Source organism: Suricata suricatta, chromosome 11 (genome assembly GCF_006229205.1).
Source record: "Suricata suricatta isolate VVHF042 chromosome 11, meerkat_22Aug2017_6uvM2_HiC, whole genome shotgun sequence".
NCBI classification, from domain to species: Eukaryota; Metazoa; Chordata; class Mammalia; order Carnivora; family Herpestidae; genus Suricata; species Suricata suricatta.
The window spans coordinates 99,050,746-99,059,987 of NC_043710.1; the positions used below are offsets into that span (position 1 = coordinate 99,050,746).

A 9,242-nucleotide genomic window follows, 5' to 3' on the forward strand; every position below is an offset into this window, starting at 1 on the left:
GGGGGGCACCTGTGGGGAGAAGCACTGGGTGTTATATGGAAACCAATTTGACAACAAACTCTTATTTAAAAAAAAGACTCTGCTACCATTTTAAATTTACTGGCAATGGGTGTTTACATCCCAATTATTGTTACGATCTTTCTGTGGGAAAACGAACGTTTTCTGGCACGCTAGTGCACGGGCTTCAGTGGGAGGTGTTTTTTCGTCCCTCCTGCCTCTCTGCCTACTCTCACCCTTCAGGAAACACTAGTTCTGACAATGTGCCCTCCGTTCTCACAATGACCTCACGCCCTGGGATACTGGGGGTGGCTCACAGAGTCCAAGGGCCATGAGGCCCTCTTCACAGTCTCCTGTGAGCTAACGCCCAGGTACTGAAGGCCTTTTCCAGCCTCTTTGCTCAGAAGGCCTCAGGCCAGGAGGAGTCAGGGAGAGGCAGGAAGAAGAACCCTCGGAGCTCAGCATCTTGGATCCGCTCCGCTCTCAGCTGCGCCGCCTGTTTTTGGAGTTGGGTCCCTGCAAAGCCTCAGCTCCTCACTGTCTCATATTTCTGTTCAAGCTCCCATCCACGGAGGATTGTCGCTTCTGAGCGCATTAGGTCTCTCCCAATTTTCTCTTCGCAGATTTTGTCTGTGATCGCTGCACTCTCATACGGAGCGCAGGCCTCAAACCACGCTGCACCTGCAGCTAGAGCTCAGAAATGCTGCTCCCTGACCCCCACACTGACCTGCAGGGACCACCAGGGGGCTGCGCATCAACACTGACATGCAGGAGACCAGGGAGGGCCCGCACACACTGAAAACGTACTCCAGGAGCACATGCCCCCAGCGCCCCAAGCGCCCCGTCAATCCTGGAACTCTGCTAGCGCGCTCTCGCATTAGAACAAAGGCACATATTTATTTTGGTTTTATTTCCTGTGAAATCGGTACCATAATGAGGGGCCTAACCTCTTCCTCATGAAGCGGCTGGTAGGATACACACTAAACACGCACAAGCTTGAGAAAATCAAACACTAATGTAAAGGATCGTTACTAAAAAACTATAAGTGGGGTGCCTGGGTGGCTCAGTCGGTTCAAGTGTCTGACTTCAGCCCTGGTCATGATCTCACAGTTTGTGAGTTCGAGTCCCTACCAGCCTCTGTGCTGACTGGTCAGAGCCTGGGGGTCTGCTTCGGATTCTGTGTCTCCCTCTCTCTGCTCCTCCCCTACTCGCATTCTCTCTCTCTCTCAGAAATAAATAAGCATTAAAAAAAATTTTTTCTAATTGTAAGTAATACTTAAGAGTACACTACAGTTCACTTCACAACTTCAAAAGTGGACTGTTTGGGACAGACCCGTTTAACCAGCAGTGATTCTAATTTGGTGAGGCCGACATTCTGTAGGGCCGCGGAAGCCCCGGCGCCGGCGGATGTGAGAGCCGGTTCCTTCTCCAGTCTCCTTCCTTCTCCCATCACTGCTTCTGTGTAATGCTTCCCTATGAAGCCAGCTATGAAAAATCACCTAACTGTACACTGTATTTTTAACCAGGTTCCTTCCAGCATTTGCCAGGGTGGGGAGGGATGGGAGGAAGAAAGGAGATTGAGAAATTTTTTTAATGTTGACTGACATTCTGGAATCTTTCCACACTAAAATAATAAAGCCCTTTCAGATGTAAAAAAGAAAAAAATGCTTTACTCTGATACTCATGAAATAGATAAATTTAAAGATAACATGTTATTTAATATATCAACAATGGCAACAAAATCTAAAAACTGCCTTATATTTTTCATCCATAGAAACAAACCAAGACAGGGGTGCCTGAGTGGCTCAGTTAAGTGTCTGACACTTAATTTTGGCTCAGGTCATGATGTCATGCTTCATGAGACTGGGCCCTATGTCAGGCTCTGCTCTGTCAGCACAGAGCCTCCAAGGGGGATTTTCTTTCCCTCTCTCTCTGCCCCCACCTTGCTCACACGCTCTCTCTCAGAATAAATAAAGGTAAAAAAAAAAAAAAAGCCAAGACAACTTTTCCAGATAAATTAATATTTATAGGGGCACCTGGGTGGCTCAGTCAGTTAAGTATCTGATCTTGGCTCAAGTCTCAGGGTTTATGGGTTTGAGCTCCATGTCTGACTCTGTGCTGTCAGCTAAGAGCCTGGAGCCTGCTTCAGATTCTGTGTCTCCCCTTCTTTCTGCCCCTCCCCCACTTACACTCTGTCTCTCTCTCTCAAAAATAAACATTAAAAAAGTTTTATTTAAAAAAAGAAATTAGTATTTATATAATTTTATAAAGTTCTAAAATAGATCTCATGTAATTTCAAGAACCTTGTAACCTGGGTATCACTGAGCCACATTTTACGGGGGAGAATACCAAGGATCACATATAGTAAATGCTGAAATTCCAGATCCAAACCTAAATCTTTGGCTTTAAAATCCCATTTCTAGTCCTTTACCAGTTCTATCACATGCTATTTCTAATACTCCCATTTCTCTAACAAAGTGAGCACCTGGGAGGCTCAGTCCTTTGAGCATCCAACTTCGGCTCGGGACATGATCTCATGGTTTGTGAGTTTGAGCCCCCCATCGGAATCTCTGCTGTTAGCACAGAGTCTGCTTCAGATCTGTTTCCTTCTATCTCTGTCTCCCTACGCCCCCCAAAAACAAGTAAATATTTTAAAACAAGAAATGTTTTTTTAAAAAATGATTTTGTAAACTCTTAACACTTCAGTGTAAACACTGACACTTCCTGAAAGAAAAGGTAAGTTGGCAATCAACACCCCTTTAACTGAAAAACTGATAGGTTTTCTGATTATAAAAAATGTCATTTCCCTAAATGAAACTCTGCACACCTCCTGACTGAGAATGCCTGAGTACCTTATTAAGGACTCAACAACTATGTCAAATTTTGACTACTGGCTTAATGTATTTTATGATACTATCTAGCTTCTGGATGAAACTTCAAGCAATCTGAAAAGATATGTCCATAATTGGCATAAAAAGTAAATCAAAAACATTGCAGATTTTTCAATTTTTTAAAGATTCTATTTCATTTATTCCATTTGATCAATGAACTCCTACCACTCAGAATAACTTTTATCATGATATGATCCAATAGCATGGATGTGTGAATGTGTCTAATATGATGAATAAGATATGGTTCCAGCTGTTAGAGAATGCATAAATTAAATGTCAGGGAGAGGTGGAGAAACACGAACAGGGAGTTTACACAAATCTCCACTAGACTATTAACTAAGATAAAGCATAAATCAAGCGGTACCCCATCATACGTGATGGAGAAACAGACGTATATTCTTGGGTACAAAGGAACTGGGTCTTTGGAAACAAAGATGAAACGGTAAAGGGATAAGAAGGAAAGGAAACAACCACAGAGATCCAGAATTGCTTACAGATTTCTAAGTAAAGGCATACTCATGCTTTTGAGAAATTTCATACTTAAATTACATTTTAAAGTTCTCAAATGTATTTCAAATGCTCTAATCTCGAGATAACTAACTTGGCTAAAGGAGTAAAGACCTGAGATTCTAACTCCCCAAATCCAAGGCTCTTTCAACTACACCACAACTGCATTTAGATGAAGCCTGGTGGCAATTTAAAGGACACTTTGATGAGCAAAGAAATCATGGCAAGAAGATCACTTGGGATGTTACTACCGCACTCTAAGCAAGAGACGATGGGGCACTGAACTACGGCAGTGACAGCAGAAATTAAAAGGATGAGACGTGGGCGCTCAGCTCCTCCTCACTCAGCAGACCACCACGTCTTCTGGTGCAGGGCCAGCCATGTCCCCAAGACACGACAGTGACACTTGGAGTCAACAGGTTTGGCCGTATTGGCCATCTAGTCACCACGGCTGCTTTAACTTTGGCAGAGCAGACACTGTTGCCAACAATGACCGCTTCACTGATCTCAACTACACGGGGTACATGTTCCAGTATGATTCTACCCACGGCAAATTCCACAGCACAGTCAAGGCTGAGGATGGGAAACTTGTCATCAATGGAAAGCCCACACCATCTTCCAGGAGTGAGATCCTGCCAACATCAAATAGGGTGATGCTGGTGGTGAGTGTGTGGTGGAGTCCACTGGGGTCTTCACTACCATGGGGAAGGCTAGGGCTCACTCAAAGGGTGGGGCCAAGAGGGTCATCATCTCTGCCCCTTCTGCTGATGCTCCCGTTTGTGATGGGCGTGAACCACGAGAAGTATGACAACTCCCTCAAGATTGTCAGCAATGCCTCCTGCACCACCAACTGCCTGGCCTCTCTGGCCAAGGTCATCCATGACAACTTCGGTACCGTGGAGGGCTCATGACCACAGTCCATGCCATCACTGCCACCCAGAAGACCATGGTCAGCCCCTCTGGGAAGCTGTGGTGTGATGGTCCATGGGCTTCCCAGAACATCATCCCTGCTTCCACTGGCTCTACCAAGGCTGTGGGCAAGGTCATCCCTGAGCTGAATGGGAAGCTCACTGCATGGCATTCTGTGTCCCCACCTCCAAGGTTTCCATTGTAGATCTGACCTGCTGCCTGGAGAAAGCTGCCAAGTACAATGACATCAAGAAGGTGGTAAGGCAGGCATCAGAGGGGCCCCTCCAGGGCATCCTGGGCTACAGCTGAGGACCAGGTCCGTCTTCTGCAATTTTAGCAGTGACAGCCACTCTTCCATCTTTGACACTGGGGCTAGCATTGCTCTCAATGACCACTTTGTCAAACTCGTTTCCCGGTATGATGACAATGAATTTTCGGCTACAGCAACCGAATGGTGGACCTTATGGTTTACATGGCCTCCAAGGAGTAAGAGCCCCCTGGACCACCAGCTCCAGCAGGAGGAGGAAGAGAGAGGCCCTCAGCTCTTGGGGAGTCCTTGCCCCAACTCATCCCCCAACACACTGGACAATCTCCTGACCTCCAATAGTTTCCATCCCAGACCCCCTGAAGAAAGGAGGGGGGGCTTGGGGAGCCCTATTTTAGCATATACCATCAATAAAGTATGCTGTATCCACCCTCCCCCCCAAAAAAGGATGAGGTGTATGCAAGGAGGGAAGGCAAGGTCAAACGGTGCTACTCAGTGACACTGGAATGTGCTATCAGAAGAAAGAATTAAGGACTTCTCTGTGGCTTAAACTGAGAAAAGCAGCAGGATGAGCAGGCAGTTAAGAGAAGGAAAATTCCATATGTAAAGGGGATGGTTTTATAGGCTCTGAAGTTATGGTACATCCTTACAAGCCATGCAGACAAACTGAAAACACGCATTTAGAACTCAGCCCAGAGTGCAGGGCCCAAGTGACAGATCATCCACAGAAAGATGAAAAGTGCAACCATGAAGTGAGGAGATACAGCCAGAGTGAGAACAGGGATCTGATCTTTGTCTGCCGGCCCAACCTCTTCTTCCCCTTCCCTCGCTCCGGGCTCATTGTGAGGCCATTCAGAACAAGATACCGTCTTCCAATCACAGAACCTCGCTCTCACCTTTGCACCCTCACTCATGCTGTTTTGCCTGGACCCCCTTCCCTGCTGGTTTGCCAAGAAAAAAGGAAGCTGTTCTTTTTAGAGGCCCAACGAATGAAGCATCTGCAAGTAATGAGAAAGGGCCAGCAGAGAGATAAAGATCCCACACAGGAGAAGGTGGGAACTGCTTCAGAGGCAGAACAGGAAGGAGACCAAGGGCACTGGCAAGGAACTCGCCCCAAAGGCAATGACAACACTGCTCCCGCTGCCAGATGAGAGAGAGAGAAAGACCGGTTTTCTGGGGACAAGGACAACAGACAGACTCTAAAGACTAAAGACGTTCAACTTTAGAGTCACGTGTGGAGCAAAGTGACTGCTAAGAATAAAGTGGGGAATTTGGAAAAAATGGCAAAAATTCTGAGCAATTGCTAAGAGAAAAGTGACTTTTATTTTTACAGGCAAATTTGCCAAGAGAAATTGGTCATTCTGATATTCTTCAGTCTCCCTTCCTAAAATAAATTTTAGAAATTGTATTCTGGGGACACTTAACATGCAGATATGATTACAATTTAATTTAATAATAAATACTGTGCAGCATGGAAAAATGTTGTTGACAGAGTGAATAGAAAAAAAGCAGGATAGAAAAGATTACAATTATGTAAATTATGCATGTGTTTACATAGTTATAACGGAGACTTGAGAAACATCAAAAAATTTAAATGTAGATTTTTGTGTGTGTTTTTTACATTGCTTTGTCAACTGTGAAAAAATATTTAACATGTCATTATGAAGGAAGGAAAGAAATCTAGAAGGAAATACTGTAAGGTATTTAACAATGTATAATCTCAAGTGATAGGATTTGCTGTGATTTTAATTTTCTCCTTTTTTTTTTGCATTTTCCATGTTTCTACAAATAATATACATTATACTTTTAATTAGATGTCACCTAACAATAAAAAAATAAAGACATACTTTATTTTTAATTATTTTAAAATTTTTTATTTTAGAGAGAAAGAGAGCATGTGAGCAGGGGAGAGGAACAGAGATGGAGAGAGGGGGAGAGAGAGAGAGAGAAAGAGAAAAGGGAAGGGGGGAGAATCTTAAGCAGGCTCACACTCAGCATGGAGCCCAATGCGGGGCTCAATCCCACAACTCTGGGATCATGACCTGAGCCAAAATCAAAAGTCAGTCGCTCAACTGACTGACCCACCCAGGCGTCCCAAAACATACTTTATTTTTAAAGTGCATATACAAAATAATAGAAATTTTCTATTTAACTGTGTGGGCATTTCTAGGCAACTTGAATTTCTGTGTTTAGAGCTTGCATAACTGTCACATAATGAAATCAGCTTCAACATCAGATTTTCTTTTTATATTTAAAACACCAGTTCATCAATCTACATCAAAGCAATTATTTTAATTTTTATCTACTTTAAATAATTATAAACTACACACACAACTGACCTCATTTCTTGCCACCAAATTAAAACTTAAATGAGACTCAGATCATCTTGCACTTAATTTATTCAAAAAAATGAAGATAAATGACTTCACAGAATTTTAATAAGAATCAAATAAGTTTCTATAATAAAACAATTAAAACAAGTCCTGACAAGTCCACAAAAAATATCCTCTATTACTACAAATAATGGTAGCAGTTATAACACTACACATCAATATCACTGCCCTGAAAAATAAACTTCCATCATGAAATAAATTTAGAAACAGAATCAAAATAAAAAAATATTATTAAAGGAATTAGAAGCAAAGTGGTTTTTTTAAGGTAATAACTCTTTATTACACATATCCTGTAAAGCTCAGGTAACATAGACTTCTAAACCAAACTATATTTTATCACTCAATATTTAGACTTAATTCAGAGAATCTCAAATGGATGATACACTGAGTATTTATGGGTAGACGGGAACATAACAAATACCATAAACTTTTTCTATGATTTTTCTATGATATGACATACTCTGAAGTGGGTTTTCTTTTAGTGTTTAGTTCCACTCACCTCATTTTATTTCCTCTTCAGCATAAATCTTTATTAGCAACTGTCTACTATAATTACTGTGTTCAGAACCCAAGTACGGTACGTGTGCACTTAAAACGCACTACAAAATTGAAAACCGCACTTTGTTTTTTGGGACAATAAGGCAGGGGAAATCACACCTGGGCCAAGGACACTGCATCTTATTGTCCTACCAGCCCTTTGGCTTTTCCTTGAAGCCCTTCAATAAAGTGGTCTGATTATTAAAAAAAAAAAAAAAAAAAAACACTTTATTTTTGTCTTTCCTAAAAACACACTAAATTGGGACTTTCTTATAACTAACCTGTTTTGCATTCTACAATACAGCTGGAATAATTTTTAAGTACATATGAGGACAAAATTTAGTTTGGGGTTGATTTGTTTAACTTAAAATTGTACCCTTAAATCACAAATCTACAATATACGTATGTGACATCACCCTTCCATTCTGCCCTCTCACCACCAAAATCTGGAAAACCATGTATTAGAATCAAACCCTTCAAGAGAACACAGAAATCTCAGGACTCACTATTGCCCACATGTAGTAGCATTTCACTTTTCCCTTAAATTTAATTATACAACAGAAGAAAAAAACAACAACAAAGACAACAACGAACTGCTGAAGGCAGAAGACTACTGAGCATTTGAGGGGAAAGAGGGGCACCGGTGCAGCACAGACGCTGTCCCTCAGTCATTCCCCCTCCAAGAAAACCGACTAACTAGGTATGGCTTCGGAAACTGCTGGGGGGGTGTGGGCTCAAAATATAAGAGAGTCTACAAAAGAATTCTTCACACCAAAATTCAATCTGACACATATATGATCACAACTATCCAAGATAATTACAAGTCGCTCTAAATTATTATATTTGAGAGAATCCTCTTCACCAAACAACAAAATTACAAAAACAAAACGAAAAACCACCTGCCCAGGTGGCGGTAACAAATATGGCTGACAAGTCATTCAAGTGGCTGTTTCTTATTGGGTAACCGATGCCTTTGGTCATCACTCCCAGCCAGGATACTACTTAGCAGCCGTGGCTTAGAAGTAAATCTTACAGAGTATAGTCATCAAGAGGACAGCTTTTCCTTAGTGAAGTTACAAAAATGGTTGTAAGATCCAAAAATAATGGCTACAGCCTCAAAACATTCTCTGGATGCCCAGATTGCACTGGGCCCTCTTCAGTATCCCCATACTTCTATACTTCTCCTTTACCATCGGAGCTGTAATCATGTATTTGTATAGCTAATCTTATTTATGTTTTCTTTCCACAGAGAAAGCTTTCCAAAGGAAAATGTGATAACTGAGTTAAGATGTAAACGATGAACAGAAGGTAACTGAGGGAACAGAAGGAAAGAAGAATAATATTCTAAGCAAAAGAAATACTCTGTTCAAAGGCAGTGAGAACGGAGAGAAAGGTACTCAGAGCTTCACATGATGAGATAAAGTGCTGATAGCCATAAAGTGCTGATGCACTGGACAAGGAAACCAAACAGCAAATTTAAGAAATATGTAGCAGGTAATGCTGACATTACTTCGAGAGGAAGTTGATGCAAGATGTAAGAAGAATGAACAGATAGAGGATTCCATGTTACTATAAAAAGTGTTTGTATGTATGTATCATCTATGAAATTGTCTGCCTTTTTTTTTTTAATTTTTTTATTTTTATTTTTATTTTTTTCATTCTTTTTTTTTCCATAATATTTTATTGTCAAATTGTTTTCCATACAACACCCAGTGCTCTTCCCCTCAAGTGCCCTCCACCATC

General features: G+C 41.7%; 1 protein-coding gene and 1 pseudogene across 1 annotated transcript in view; one reads left to right on the forward strand and one right to left on the reverse strand.

The window, feature by feature from the left end:
• The window catches only part of CWF19L2 (CWF19 like cell cycle control factor 2), a 159,673-nt gene that overhangs the window by 60,313 nt on the left and 90,118 nt on the right, over positions 1 to 9,242 (reverse strand). The gene's annotated exons all lie outside the window — the stretch shown is intronic.
• Positions 4,135 to 4,794, forward strand: LOC115306249 (annotated as a pseudogene).